At 39.5% G+C, this 16,146-nt stretch overlaps 1 protein-coding gene across 8 annotated transcripts in view; it reads right to left on the minus strand.

Annotated features, from left to right (window-relative positions):
- Positions 1 to 16,146, minus strand: part of OSBPL8 (oxysterol binding protein-like 8) — a 136,840-nt gene that overhangs the window by 56,957 nt on the left and 63,737 nt on the right. The gene's annotated exons all lie outside the window — the stretch shown is intronic.

Genomic DNA, 16,146 nt, shown 5'->3' on the forward strand with positions numbered 1-16,146 from the left:
AGACATGACTAAGTGACTGAATTGAACTGAGAATACGGGAAACAGGTTACTCAATATAAAGAGCTGTCATCATCAAAATGTCTCCTCCTATCACTGCACTATCTCTTTTTGACCCAGAGACAAATTCTGTGAGATTTACCAACATTCTTTCCTGATGTTGCCATGTCCTGACAGTATGCTGGTGAGGTTTATTCTCTTTTCCTCATCTCCTGATGTATAGATAAACTGAGGAGACTTCAAATACATGGAAATGTCTGTTTTTTTTTTTTTTTTAATTTTTTTAGAGCAGTTTTAGGTTCATAGCAAAATTGAGAGCAAAGTACAGGTATTTTCTGTACCAGTAAATGTATTTTGAAATTCCCTAACACTAAAAAGAACTAATATCTCTGAATATATTATCTTTGGTCTAGGGGTTCTTTCCATATTAAAGTGGCAGATATTTGGGCAGAGGCAAAAACCACAGCATGTACAGGACACAGTGACCAAAACCATCTCAAAGAAGAAAAAATGCAAGAAGGCAAAGCAGTTGTCTGAGGAGGCTTTACCAATAGCTGAGGAAAGAAGAAAAGTGAAAGGCAGGGGAGAAAGTGAAAGATATACCCAACTGAATGCAGAGTTGCAGAGAACAGCATGGAGAGATAAGAAGGCATTCTTCAATGAAGAATGCAAAGAAATAGAGGAAAACAACAGAATGATAAAGACGAGAGATCTCTTCAAAAAAATTAGAGATGTCAAGGGACAATTTCATGCAAGGATGGCTACAATAAAAGACAGAACCTGTCAGGACCTAACAAAAGCAGAAGAGATTAAGAAGAGGTGGCAAGAATACACAGAGGAACTACCAGGAAGGTCTTAATGACCTGGATAACCACGATGGTGTGGTCACCCACGATGGTGTGGTCACTCACCTAGAGCTGAACATACTGGATCATGAAGTCAGGCGGGCCTTAGGAAGCATTACAACAAACAGAGCTAACGGAGGCAATGAAATTCCAAATGAGCTTTTTAAAATCCTAAAAGATGATGCTGCTGAAGTACTGCACTCAACATGTCAGCATATTTGGAAAACTCAGCAGTGGCCACAGGACTGGAAAAGGCCAGTTCTCATTTCAATCCTAAAGACGAGCAATTCCAAAGAATGTTCAAACTACCTTACAGCTGTGCTCATTTCACATGCTAGCAAGGTATGCTCAAAATCCTTTAAGCTAGGCTTCAGCAGTACAAGCTAGGTTTAGAAAGGCAGAGGAAGCAGATATCCTGAATCATGGAGAAAGCAAGGGAATTCCAGAAAAACACCTACTACTGCTTCATTGACTAAGCTAAAGCCTTTGACTGTGTGGACCACAATAAACTGTGGAAAATTCTTCAAAAGATGAGAGTACCAGACCACCTTACTTGTCTCGTGAGACACCTGTATGCGGGTCAAGAAGCAACACAACCATCATGGAATAACTAACCGGTTCAAAACTGGAATAGGAGTATGACAAAGCTGTATATTGTCACCTTGTTTATTTAACTCATATGCAGAGTACATCAAGTGAAATGCTGGGCTGGATGAATTACAAGCTGGAATCAAGACTGCTGGCAGAAATATTAATAACCTCAGAAATGCAGATGATACCACTCTAATAGCAGAAAGTAAAGAGGAACTAAAGAGCCTCTTGATGAGGGAGGAAAGAGGACAGTGAAAAGGCCAAGTTGAAACTCAACATTCAAAAAACTAAGATCATGGCATCTAGTCCCATTACTTCACAGCAAATAAATGAGGAAAAAGTGGAAGCAGTGACAGATTTTATTTTCTTGGGCTTCAAAATCACTGCAGATGGTGACTGCAGCCAGGAAATTAAAAAATGCTTGCTCCTTGGAAGGAAAGCTGTGACAAACCTAGTTAGTTAGTTAGTTCAGTAGCTTAGTCATGTCCGACTCTTTGCGATCCCATGAATCGCAGCATGGCAGGCCTCCCTGTCCATCACCAACTCCCTAGGCAGCATATTAGAAAGCAGATACACCACGTTGTGGACAAAGGTCCATATAGTCAAAGCTATGGTTGTTTCAGCTGTCATGTACAGATGTGAGTTCAGTTCAGTTCAGTTGCTCAGTCATTTCTGACTCTTTGCAATCCCAAGGACTACAGCACACTAGGCTTCCCTTTCTATCACCAACTCCTGGAGCTTGCTCAAACTCATCTCCATAGAGTTGGTGATACCATCCAACCATCTCATCCTCTGTCATCCCCTTCTCCTCCTGCCTTCAATCTTTCCTAGCTCAGGGTCTTTTCCAATAAGTCAGTTCTTCGCATCAGGTAGCCAAAATATTGGAGCTTCAGCTTCAGCATCAGTCTTGATTTCCTTTAAGACTGACTGGTTTGATCTCCTTGCAGTCCAAGGGACTCTCAAGAGTCTTCTCCTACACCACAGTTCAAAAGCATCAATTCTTCACCAGTTGGGCCATAAAGAAGGCTGCTGTGCTTAGTCACTCAACCGTGTCCGACTCTTTGCAATCCCATGGACCGTAGTCCACCAGGTTCCTCTGTTCATGGGGATTCTCCAGGCAAGAATACTGGAGTGGGTGGCCATGTCCTCCTCCAGGGATTCTTCCCAACCCAGGGATCAAACCCAGGTCTCCTGCATTGCAGGCGGATTCTTTACTGTCTGAGCCACCAGGGAAGCCCTAAAGAAGGCTGAGTGCCTAAGAACTGATGCTTTCCAATTGTGATGTTGCAGAAGACTCTTAAGAATCCCTTGGCCTGCCAGGAGATCAAACCAGTCACTCATAAAAAAAAAAAAAAAATCAACCCTGAATATTCACTGGGAGGACTGATGCTGAAGATGAAGCTCCAATATTTTGGCCGCCTGATGTGAAGAGCCAACTCCTTGGAAAAGACCCTGATGCTGGGAAAGATTGAAAGCAAAAGTAGAAGGGGGCAGCAGAGGATGAAACGGTTAGACAGCATCACTGACTCAATGGACATGAGTTTGAGCAAACTCTAGGAGACAGCAGAGGACAGAGGAGCCTGGAGTGCAACAGTCCGTGGGGCCTCAAAGAGTCAAACGCAACTTAGTGACCGAACAACAACAACAACAAAACCCACCAAAGGCCATAACAGAAAGAACCCCTAGATTCTCCTGCTGTGCCCAAAGAAAATGCCCAGCTTCAGTTTTTCTTTCTGTAGAGCCAAAAGATTAGGACCGGAGAAGGCAGCTCACTGCTCATATTAGAACTCTAATGAGTTCCCTGGACAAATTCCAGATCAGCTTTATTTAAAAAACAGATGACTGGCAAACATAGCTGATATTTTGAAATAATCTAATTCGGTAGCTGGAAAATCCACTTAAGCCCTATAAAGTTCCATACGCACATTCAGGATAAAATATATTGGCTTAAGTTATTATGTTATAAGAACTATATAGTTTAATCTTGAATCTCAAGATAATTAGCGAGGTTTTAAGAGATTTAAAATTCTTAAAGCAGCACGAAGAATTGGGAAAAGACCAAAATACTAAAAACAAACATCAGTCAACAAGAATTTAAGAAAGTATTACACCCAAACATGAACAGAACCACCACCTTAGAAAATGAACTAAATGTCTGACAGTGGTACTATACAAACTTAGCAGTGTTTCCCTACAGAGCACAAAATTTTAAAAATAATATAGTTGTTTACTATTAATTAAGCAGCTCAGTCTTAGCAAACAAGACTACTAATAACCTTTCAAAGGACATACTATTTGAGATGGCTGACAATGATCTTTGCTTTAAAAAAGAAAGCACAACAATAAAGCTCTCAATTTCCATCCTCCAAAGAGACAAAGTAAGTTCTTAACTGTAATTAGTAAAATTTCACTGATGAGTATATGGCACACAAAGCAATTTTATTTATCCCACATTTGTAATGAGAAAATTATTCTTGTAGATTCTCAGTACTAAATATGTTCTCAACAGCACATGCAAATGCACATACAAAATTAAAAGGCTGGCTTAAGATAATTTTAGACGGAAGAGCATTCTTGTCTATATATCCACACTCACATCAGCAAGCATAAGACAGTACTTTCTTCTGGGTGGAAAGTTCTTTGTAATTATATTTGTATATCAAATAATCATTCATTTAATAAAAAATGTGATGAGCATATACTTTGGGTTAGAAATTATGTTAAGCACAAGACAGTTATGATATAATACTCCCTAATTTCTGCTCTTATTGAGCTTTCAACATGTGTGAGTACATGGTCATTAAAAGTTGACTGAAACTCAGGGTCTATTCCCACAAAAGAAATGTTAAATGAGGTGCTTAGGTTTCTTTCTAAGACTGTTCACAAGAATCTATTTAACTGAAAATGTACTAAGAGCATCTATGAATGTAACCTTTATTAATACTATCTAAGAATTATACAGTAATAAGTTTTCAAAAGTGTTTTCACATATGTTCTCAATAGATTGAAAGAACAACAGTATCTTGGTTTTACAGGTATGGCTCAGACGGTAAAGCGTCTGTCTGCAATGTAGGAGACCTGGGTTCAATCCCTGGGTTGGGAAGATCCCCTGGAGAAGGAAATGGCAGCCCACTCCAGTATTCTTGCCTGGAAAATCCCAAGGACCCAGAGCCTGGTAGGCTACCGTCCATGGGGTGGCAGAGTCAGACACGACTGAGCGACTTCACTTTCACTTTCAAGCTTGGAGGCATGGGCTTCCCAGGCGGTGCAGTGAAGAATCTACCTTCCAATACAGGATATGTAAGAGATATGGGTTCAGTCCCTGGATGTAGAAGATCCTGTGGAGGAGGGCATGACAACTCATCCAGTATGCCAGCCTGGAGAACCTCATGGACAGAAAAGCCTGGCGGGGTATAGTCCATGGAGTCACAAAGAGGCGGACGTGACCGAAGCGACTTAACCTGTACACAAACTCTGAGGAGTACAGGCTCAGAGCCACACAGTAAATGAGCGATACGCCAGTGAGAATCCAGCCACGGAAGCAGTGTTTACTTTCCCCCATCTCCTCATTCTGCTTTCCCTACGCCCACCAACACAAATACCAGCATCAGGCAATTTTGTGGTAAGCTGAGACTCAAAGAGTGGGGATAAAAAACCACCATCCCAGGGTCTGTGGTAGGAAGGGATAAAGCGAGAAATATCTTAATGATGGTGAAGAAGAAAGGAGAGCCTATAGGACAGAGACCACTCAATTGGATCGGCTTTCACATATAGGGACACTTCGTAAATGAAGGACACAACTCAAAACTTTAAACATCTACTTCTCAAAAAATTTTCCACTAGAAAGCTGTGCAAATATCATGCTAGAAAAAAACTACTATACTTTTTCCTTCACTTTTTACTACACATGATAGCAAATATCATGCTAAAAAAACCTATAACTGAGTTCTCAAAACATAACAGATAAAAAAAATTCCACTCCTTTCCAGCCTTCTCTTCAAGCATGGGAACCATGTTATAAGACAGCACTGCTTACACATTGTTCTAGGATGGAAAGAATGAATATGGATCTCTCTTCCTTCTCTCTCCTGACTGATATTCAAATATTGGTGCCAATGCTCACATCATTTTACTTACCCACTAGAGACTCAGTCCAACTCTATGGAGGCTTTGGAGTTGGATACAATTTAAATTATTGGCTGCCACACTCCAGATATTTCCTAATGATGAGCCTAATAAGGTCCTGAAGAAGCCATTTTGATTCCACAGTTGTAACCACATATCTAACTAACTTCATGGCCCATGACTCCATCCAAAGCACAAGGATTTCCTTATCTTTTACCCCGATATCCACAATCTCCTCACATAGGTAAATGACTATGTGAGGTAGGTAAACCACAGGTAAAACTATGGTTCCTAGATTTTGAATCTGTGGACCAAAAAAATTCCCCCTCCCCAAACTGTAGCACTGATATTACAGTTCTCAACTTGGTAGACACAGTATTTTTAAAATCTAAATTCACAGCCTTCAATTCAGAAAGGGATGTTAAATATCATACAGCAGGAAGACTATAGTCTCATAATAAAGGGCAGTTCTTTAAACTGAAGGAAGTTCACTTAGTGAACACTCCTACCAGTGTATTTATTTTTCGCTTATGCACAAGGAGATCAGCACACGCAGTGGCACCGGCCCACAGTCTATACACAGAAACAGGCTCAGCCTCTCAGACTGTGGGAACAAAGAGCAGGCGGAGGGCGGGGGATCCCATCAGAAAAGAGCCCAGAAACAAGCGCACGTATTATCTGATAACCCTTTACTGTTATCTTAATAAATAAACTGTTACCTTAACAACTGTTATCTTAATAAAGTAGGGAGGAAGGAATATATGAACGTATATGTTTATGCGGAGAAAAGCATCCTTTGTTGTTCTTAATGTTCATCTTACTGCTTTCTTAAAGAAGCAATTAATAAGGCCTGGCAAGGATAAGACAGACTCTCTTATCTTTGTAAAGATGCTTAAAACAAAGCTGAATTATTCATTCTCACTGAATTTTCAACAAATGATTTCAAAGTATTTCATATTTCCCTATGGGAATAGTTGAAGAACACAGATACTGCAACATTTAACAAGAGAGATTTATAAAAATATTTTATTCTTATTTTCTTAACATGCCAAATATTCCTCTTTCATTACATAATAGGTATTTTCATAGCTCTATGAAGCAATTATCCAAACACAAGGAATTTCAAAGCAGAAAACAAGTATGTCTTAAGATATAACTTTGGAAATCTAACTTATTTAGGGCTCAGAAACTCAGAGGAGAAAATCAATATAGCCTCTAATTTATACTCTTTCTAAAGAAAACAATTGACCAAAGCACAGCATCTAGGGGAAAAAAAGAAAGTGGGGGTGGGGAAAAAATTCAAGTCTTCTTTCAGGCAAAACAATTTTCATGAAATATAAGACATATATTCAGGAACACACTTGTTCTGTGTGTCTGGTCACATATAGTTTCAGAACTGATCCTAGAAACGTCTTACCAAGGACAGAGGAACTGCTTCGGTTCATGGAGGAAACTGATCTAGGTCTCCTTTTGTCTGAGCCACTCTAATGAAGCTACTCTGTGTTAGTCACCTGAGGTTATCCCAGCAGTGTTTCAGACTGTCACCTGGGGAAATCTGTACGACATCTTCACAATAGTAAACTCTCAGTTAGAGTTAGAAATATTAGATATAGACCCATCATGTCACATTCAATGCTGCCAGAGCACTCAAGGTGAAGGGACTTCACAGGTTTAAGATTTCCTAGAGGATAAGAGAAACACAGTACTCAGTGTAGACATTTTAACTCAAGCCTAGATGAACCAAACATGGCTTAAATTAACTTTGATAAAACTGATTAAGCAGGTAAAACTTCTAGTTTTAAAACGTTAAACACAAAATTAGCTTGAAATGGATTCATATAAATTTTGGCATGGCAACATTTTATATTCTGTCACAGAGCACTATAATTGAAAGACGGTTTTTTAAAAATAAAAGCATGAAAAGAGCTTTTTATGACCAAAGAACCAAGGGTGGCTACAAGATAAAAGTCAGGAATTCATCCAGTTTTGATGATAATCTCAAACGTGATCTAGAGGGAACAGAACATGCAGCTGTAAGATAAGCTATGATTTAGTCTCCAGGGTGCTGTAGCATCGTCCTTACTCACAAGTACAGGGGAAAAGGGAGACGACAAGCCTAACTAACTACAAGTCTGTCTTTCTTGGTAAACAATCAAAATACATTATACTCAAATCAGCATGAAACAAATGTCATCCTACTCAAGGGACTGTAATAATACTTAAGTTAAAACTACTTGAAATAAACTAGTACTTAGTCTTCAAACAGGGGAAAAAATCTGGCAAATGCACAATTTTTAGAGTAACCTGATTCAGCATCATAATCTAAACATAAAACAAATAAAAAGAGTATCTTGGGCTTTAGTGAGGACAGCCAGAGTCTCCCTAGTTTCTCCAAAAAACCAACCAAAGGAAAACTTAAAATGATGGAAGGAAACCACATTGCAAAAAACCAAACAAGCTATTTTTAAGGGAAAGTGACCCATATTAAATTGGTATGAATCAACATGTATAAAGGAGACTCAGCCAGAAAACAATGAGAATCTTTGCCATTGTTCTCACAAATTTCTAGCATCATACCATGCATAAAACAAAAAGAAAACAGCTCATCTGTAATTCACTCCAGTACAGTAGAAAAAACACCATGGGCTTGGACGGTCCTGAATTTGAAACCTGCCTCTGACATTTACTAGTTTTGTGAATTTGAACAATTTCTTAACATCCTCATTTTCAGCTGTCTCACTGATAAAGCAGACACAGTAATTGTGTTTGTATCTTGTGGGGTTGTTTCAAAAGTTAAATATAAGTTGGCATATAAAACTTTCAATAGTCAAACTCAGTAAGTGCTTGATAAATGGCAGGTATTAGTATGAGTCCAGGAAATACCACCAAAATAAATGCCATTTGAAATAAAAAAATAAATCTATCTACCTATCTACTTGCCTGGTCATCCATTCTCTCTCGTCAGGAAACAGGAGTAATACATGCAGGGTTCATGTCAGAGAAGGGCTTCCAACACATGAAGATCATCTCCAAAATTTCATACTCATTAAAATGTGAGCCTGTAACCTTCACAATGGCAGGGAGCAGCACATAAGAGGTGCTCAATAAAGATACTTATTCATTTATAAACACACAAGTGCTTATGTTCCAGGTACTATGCTAGGCATGGGGGACTATACATAAGCACATCCACAAGCATTTATTTACTACCAACAATTCTCTTCCTTGTACACCAACCCTGTTAGTTTTATCAGTTCTGTGTTCATCTGTAAGAGAGCCCTTGCTCCCACAGCTCTCCACTCCTGCACAGTGCTCCTCAGCTGCCCACTGACTCCAGCATTTCCTCCAACAGATCCTGCCCGCTCCATCAAAGCAGTTCGCCCAACTCATCCGTTAAGCCTCGCCTCCCTTACCAGTGTCCCATACGGACTCTGCCACCATTCTTTCGTTGCACACACCTAGCAAAGCCTACCATTACAGGAGAAAATCCCATACTAGGTCAGGCTGATACCAACTTCAGCATTAGTTGGCACACCCACTTCTGTGGTTCCTCCACTTTGCAGCTGGATTCCTAGTCCAGTCAATCCCTAAATCTTCACACCTGACTCCATCCCTGCCGCCTTCTCTGAAAACCTGCCTTATTGATTCTCCTAACTTCCTCCTATCGGAGAAGGCGATGGCACCCCACTCCAGTACTCTTGCCTGGAAAGTCCCATGGATGGAGGAGCCTGGTGGGCTGTAGTCCATGGGGTCGCTAAGAGCCGGACACGACTGAATGACTTCACTTTCACTTTTCACTTTCATGCACTGGAGAAGGAAATGGCAACCCACTCCAGTGTTCTTGCCTGGAGAATCCCAGGGATGGGGGAGCCTGATGGCCTGCCGTCTATGGGGTCGCACAGAGTCGGACACGACTGAAGTGACTTAGCAGCAGTAGCAGCAGCAGCTTCCTCCTATAATATTTCTCTTACTGACTTTATCCTTTCAATGTCTGAATATGCTCAAATGTCTCATCTTACAACAAATCTTTCTGTCCTCTGTTCTTTTTCTTGAAGTGCTTCTGTCTTGCTGAGAGGCACTGTAAATCTTTCTGAGGTCTCAAACCAAAAAAATCTTACAGAAGCACTCTTGATCTGATCTTTATGCTGAGGCCATTTTTCCTATACCCTGGGAACTGAGAAGAATTTAAAATTTTATTTATTTTGGCCCGCACTGGGTCTTTGCTAGGTTTGGGCTTTCTCAAGCTGCGGTGTGTGGGCTTCTCACTGCAGTGACTTCTCTTGTTCGGGAGCACAGTCTCTAGGATGTGGGCTTAGTTGCCCCGTGGAATATGGAACCTTCCCCAAGCAAGGATCAAACCCATGTTCCCTGTACTGGCAGGTGGATTGCCAACCACTGGACCACCGGAGATAAGCACTGGGGAGAGGATATTCCACAACAGAGAAGCAGAATACATAAAAGCACAGTCTTCTGTGGAACAGGGAAGAAAGTCATCTAGCTGAGTTCGTGATGGGAAAAATACAAAATTAAATTGGAAGGGAAGAATAAGATCAGAAACACTAAGAGCGCTGACTACAACATTACAAAATCTGTAATTTATGCTCTCTATTGCTGGTTTCTGCTTACTGATCCAAATGTTGCTGTACCAGATACACCTGGAAAACTTTATAAATGCACAGCCTCACCCTAGAGACTTTGAAAGGCTGGAGTAGAATCTGCATCTAATCAAAGAAAGCTCCAGGTGATTCTCAGACACAGCCACACCTAGGAGCCACTGCTCTAGGCGACAGTCAACCACTGACTTTTTGAGAATGGGAGTGTCATAAATGCAGATACCTTATGAGGTATTCAGTTACAAGCTTGAATAAAGATCTGTATTTTCATTTATAATTTTCTATTTCCATTTATTCATATCATTTCCCTAAGAGACCTACTTCACGGGATCCACGTGTTCTCTGCCCACATACATCCATAAAACCCTAATCTTACCACAGTCTCACCTTACAAAGTAACAATAATTTTCTGTTTGGTTGTCTTGTTAAGAAAGATGAGCCTTGTTATTGGAAGGCAAAGCCCTAAGAGAAGTTAGAATACTGTGGTACTATGTAATGTAGGTGTGGAGTAATAAGGACCTGACCTAAGATGATGATAGTTAAGAAGGACAATGAAGATAAAGACCAAAGCAGGGACAGTCTAACACTTCTAGAAGAATTACAAAAAAATGTTCTTTGAAACTTTAGGATAGACAAAGATTTCTTTAGTTGGGATGTGGCAGGGAGCTTGAGTCATGGGGGAAAACCTGATAAATTGAATTTCATCAAAATTAAAAACATCTGTTCTTTGTAAGAAGTCATTTAGACAATGAAAAGGCATGCCAAGGCTAGAAGAAAATATAATGTATACAGTTAGCAAAGGAGGATGCTGAAATATATTTTTAAAACTCTTAAAATTCAGTAAGACAAGCAAGCAAGCCAAATTTTTAAATGGGCATAAATTCTAATCTGACACTTCAGATATACAAGTGGCCAACGAGCATATGAAAAGATGTTCCACACTTAGTCAACAGGGAAATGCAAATTAAAATCACAATGTGATATTACTATACACCCACTAGAACGGCTAAAATAAAAAATATCAAGGATATAAAGCAACAGAAATCCTCATACACTGCTGAGAGAAATGTAAAATGATATAACTACTTTGGAAAACAGGCCACTTCTATAAAGTAAAACACACTTATATGATTTCATAACTGTACTCCTACATATTACTCAAAAGAAAGGAAAAAAAATAAACTTCACATAAAGCATTTACGACCCAGATAATCACGATGGTGTGATCACTCACCTAGAATGTGAAGTCAAGTGGGCCTTAGGAAGCATCACTACGAAAAAAGCTAGTGGAGGTGATGGAATTCCAGTTGAGCTATTTCAAATCCTGAAAGATGATGCTGTGAAAGTGCTGCACTCAATATGCCAGCAAATTTGGAAAACTCAGCAGTGGCCACAGGACTGGAAAAGGTCAGTTTTCATTCTAATCCCAAAGAAAGGCAATGCCAAAGAATGCTCAAACTACCACACAATTGCACTCATCTCACATGCTAGTAAAGTAATATACGTGAACTGTGAACTTCCAGATGTTCAAGCTGGTCTTAGAAAAGGCGGAGGAACCAGAGATCAAATTGCCAACGTCCGTTGGATCACCGAAAAAGCAAGAGAGTTCCAGAAAAACATCTATTTCTACTTTATTGACTATGCCAAAGACTTTATGTAGATCACAATAAACTGTGGGAGATTCTGAAAGAGATGGAAATACCAGACCACCTGACCTGCCTCTTGAGAAACCTATATGCAGGTCAGGAAGTAAAAGTTAGAACTGGGCATGGAACAACAGACTGGTTCCAAATAGGAAAAGGAGTACGTCAAGGCTGTATATTCTCACCCTGCTTATTTAACTTATATGCAGAGTACATCATGAGAAATACTGGGCTGGAGGAAGCACAAGCTGGAATCAAGATTACTGGGAGAAATATCAATAACCTCAGATATGCAGATGACACCACCCTTATGGCAGAAAGTGAAGAACTAAAAAGCCTCTTGATGAAAGTGAAAGAGGAGAGTGGAAAAGTTGGCTTAAAGCTCAATATTCAGAAAACTAAGATCATAGCATCTGGTCCCATCACTTCTTGGTAAATAGATGGGGACACAGTGGAAACAGTGGCTGACTTTATTTTTGGGGGCTCCAAAATCACTGCAAATGGTTGACTGCAGCCATGGAATTAAAAGACACTTACTCCTTGGAAGGAAAGTTACGACCAACCTAGACAGCATATTAAAAAGCAGCGACATTTCTTTGCCAAGGTCCATCTAGTCAAGGCTATGGTTTTTCCTGTGGTCATGTATGGATGTGAGAGTTGGACTGTAAAGAAAGCTGAGTGCCGAAGAATTGATGCTTTTGAACTGTGATGTTGGAGAAGACTCTTGAGCGTCCCTTGGACTGCAAGGAGATCCAACCAGTCCACCCTAAAGGAGATCAGTCCTGAGTGTTCATTGGAAGGACAGATGCTGAAGCTGAAGCTCCAATACTTTGGACACCTGATGTGAAGAGTTGACTCATTTGAAAAGACTCTGATGCTGGGAAAGATTGAGGGCAGGAGGAGAAGGGGACGACACAGGATGAGATGGTTGTATGGCATCACCGACTCAATGAACATGGGTTTGGGTAAATTCCGGGAGTTGGTGATGGACAGAGAGGCCTGGCGTGCTGCGATTCATGGGGTCACAAAGAGTCGAACACGACTGAGCGACTGAACTGAACTGAAAACATTGTACACACAATGGGGTTATATCAAAAGACACAGAAGCCAAGTTTAAGGTTTGGAAAAGTTTAGCCTCAAAAAATCTAATGACTAAATTGACTGAAACCTTAAAAATATAAAACTCTGTAATTATACCTAGGTTCAAGTTTTAGCTCTACTACATACTAAATATGTAAACCAGGCAAGGAAATTTCCCTCACCAACTGCCCAGTTTCCTCATTTGTGAAACAGAGACAATGATTTATATACCATAAGGTTCTTATAAGAATTCCAGGAGCTAATGCATGTAAAAAGCACATAAAAGACATGAGGAATTTTAATCATTATTACTATTAATAAGCTTTTGGAATTCTAATTCTTTCCATTCAGAAATTGAAATACTGATCTGGAGTATAATACTTGAGTTATGGCAGACCTATCAAAGATATTTTCTATACATGTTAATTTCCAACTATTTATCTTCACAATAAGCAAGAGTTAATGGGTTTAGCTTATTTTAAACACATCTCTCACTTCTGAAAACTATCATATGGAATCATGGTAAACCAGAGGGAGATACTGTGCATTACAAAAACCCAATAAGCTGACTTTAACAAAGAAGTACATTCAATATGTAATTCACACTATAAATATTAATTTACCCATAACTTACCCAAGAACATTTAGGTGTAAATCAAGATATATCTAATACTATGGCTGATGTAAATCATGAGGTCTATGATTTACTCCAAATATTCCAGCCCCACCCCCAAATAAATAAAATACAACAAAAGGTTAATAATTTCTTACATCTACCTGATGGGTTTATTAGTGTTAACTGCATTATTCTTACAAACTCCCTGCTTGTCTGAAAATGTTCATGATACATATAAATACAAGAAGCTTTAGTAACTAACCCCTTTGTTGTTTCATTAAATATCAAGTTAAAGGATTTCTCTAAATATTCTAGTACACAGATATATGAAACAGATGAACCATACTCATTACAGTCAAAATTCTGGTGCACAGAACCAAAAAAAAAAAAAAAAAAAAATCACATAAGTTGCATCCTTCCAGAACTTTATGTTACAATTTTTTTTCAATGTTATGTAAAAATGTTTCCATCTAATACTTGACTAGAAAAAATTTTCTACTGGAGTAAATTAGAAAATGGTCATGTAACTTACGATCAACCAGTTAATACTCATTTAAAAAGAAGTAACTAAAGCCTACCCCAAGGGATAATTCACACAGTAACAACACCAAAACCCAACTAATTATGTAGACAGTATAACATAACACCTAAGACTCGCTAGTGGCTGATTCATGTTGATGTATGGCAAAACCATCACAATATTGTACAGTATCCTCCAGTTAAAATAATTAATTTTAAAAAGTTTGATAATCAGTAGTACTGATAACTGATTGGGGATCAGTAATTATCAGTAGTACCAATAACTGATAAGGAGAGTTCAAAGTATATGATCAAATAAACTTCAGCTAAGAAACAGAATCCAATTTAAAAAATGTATCAATTATGAATTAAAAATGATCATAATCACTGTAGTTTCCAAGACACTTTCAAAAGGTCTGCAAGGGTCAAAACTAGTTTCATAATACTCTTTTATTGTGCTGACGTTTTCACTAGTCGTGCAAAAGCAATGCTAGATAAGACCACTGGCACCTTGGCCTATATCAAAGCAGAGGCATCCGACCGTAGTAGTAGTCACTGACTTCTTCACTGCCATGCACTTGCAGTGAAAGAAGGTCGGTTTCACTGACAAATATCCTTGATAAAGCCAGACATAAATTAGAAAGATTTGCAAAAAATGTAAAACAGTAGTTCTCAGCCAGAGACAATTTTGTCCCACAAGGGATATTTGTCAAGATGGCAACCCACTCCAGCACTCTTGCCTGGAAAATCCCATGGATGGAGGAGCCTAGTAGGCTACAGTCCATGAGGTCGCAAAGAGTCAGACACGACTGAGCGACTTCACTTCACTTCAGGGCTAATTCTAGTTGTCACATCCAGGAAAACTGCTATTGGCATCTAGCGCATTGAGGTCAAGGATGCTGCTAAATACCCTGCAATGCACAGGATAGCTCCCCTCAACAAAGAATTATCCAGCCCAAAATGACAATAGGGGCAAGGCTGTGGGACCTTGAAGGAAAAGAATACCACTCTTCTCATTCTCACTCAATTCTTCTTTGGTGGGGAGGGGAGTCAGTTATTGTTCATAAAAATATGTGATTCATATTAGCCTATAATAGGTTTATTATTATAATTTGAAATGAATTAAGGGTAAACATTTTAAATAAATTATTATGTATAAAATAAGCTACAAGGCTATATTACACAACACAGAGAATGTAACTGATATTTTATAATAACTATAAGTGGAGTATGGGCTTCACTGGCAGATCAGCTGGTAAAGAATCCACCTGCAATGCAGGAGACCCCAGTTCAATTCCTGAGTCAGGAAGATTCCTCAAGTGGGACAGGCTACCTACTCCAGTATTCCTGGGCTTCTCTGGTGGCTCAAATGGTAAACAATTCACCTGCAATGTGGGAGTTCGATCCCTGGGTTGGGAAGATCCCCTGGAGGGGGGCATGGCAACCCACTCCAGTATTCTTGCCTGGAGAATCTCCATGGACAGAGAAGTCTGGCAGGCTACAATCCATGGGGTCACAAAGAGTGTGACTGAGTGACTAAGCACAGCACAGCACATAAAAGGAGTATAACCCTTAAAAATTGTGAATCACTAAACTATCACACAATTGCACTCATCTCACATGCTAGTAAAGTAATGCTCAAAATTCTCCAAGCCAGGCTTCAGCAATGCGTGAACTGTGAACTTCCAGATGTTTAAGCTGGTTTTAGAAAAGGCAGAGGAACCAGAGATCAAATTGCCAAGATCCGCTGGATCATGGAAAAGGCAAGAGAGTTCCAGAAAAACATCTATTTCTGCTTTATTGACTATGCCAAAGCCTTTGACTGTGTGGATCACAACAAACTGTGGAAAATTCTGAAAGAGATGGAAATACCAGACCACCTGATCTGCCTCTTGAGAAACTTATACGCAGGTCAGGAAGCAACAGTTAGAACTGGACATGGAAAAACAGACTGGTTCCAAATAGGAAAAGGAGTACGTCAAAGCTGTATACTGACATCCTGCTTATTTAACTTCTATGCAGAGTACATCATGAGAAACGCTGGGCTCGAAGAAGCACAAGCTGGAATCAAGATTGCTGGGAGAAATCTCAATCACCTCAGATATGCAGATGACACC

This window comes from Bison bison, unplaced genomic scaffold (genome assembly GCF_000754665.1).
Source record: "Bison bison bison isolate TAMUID 2011002044 unplaced genomic scaffold, Bison_UMD1.0 scf7180017863950, whole genome shotgun sequence".
In the NCBI taxonomy this organism is placed as follows: Eukaryota; Metazoa; Chordata; class Mammalia; order Artiodactyla; family Bovidae; genus Bison; species Bison bison.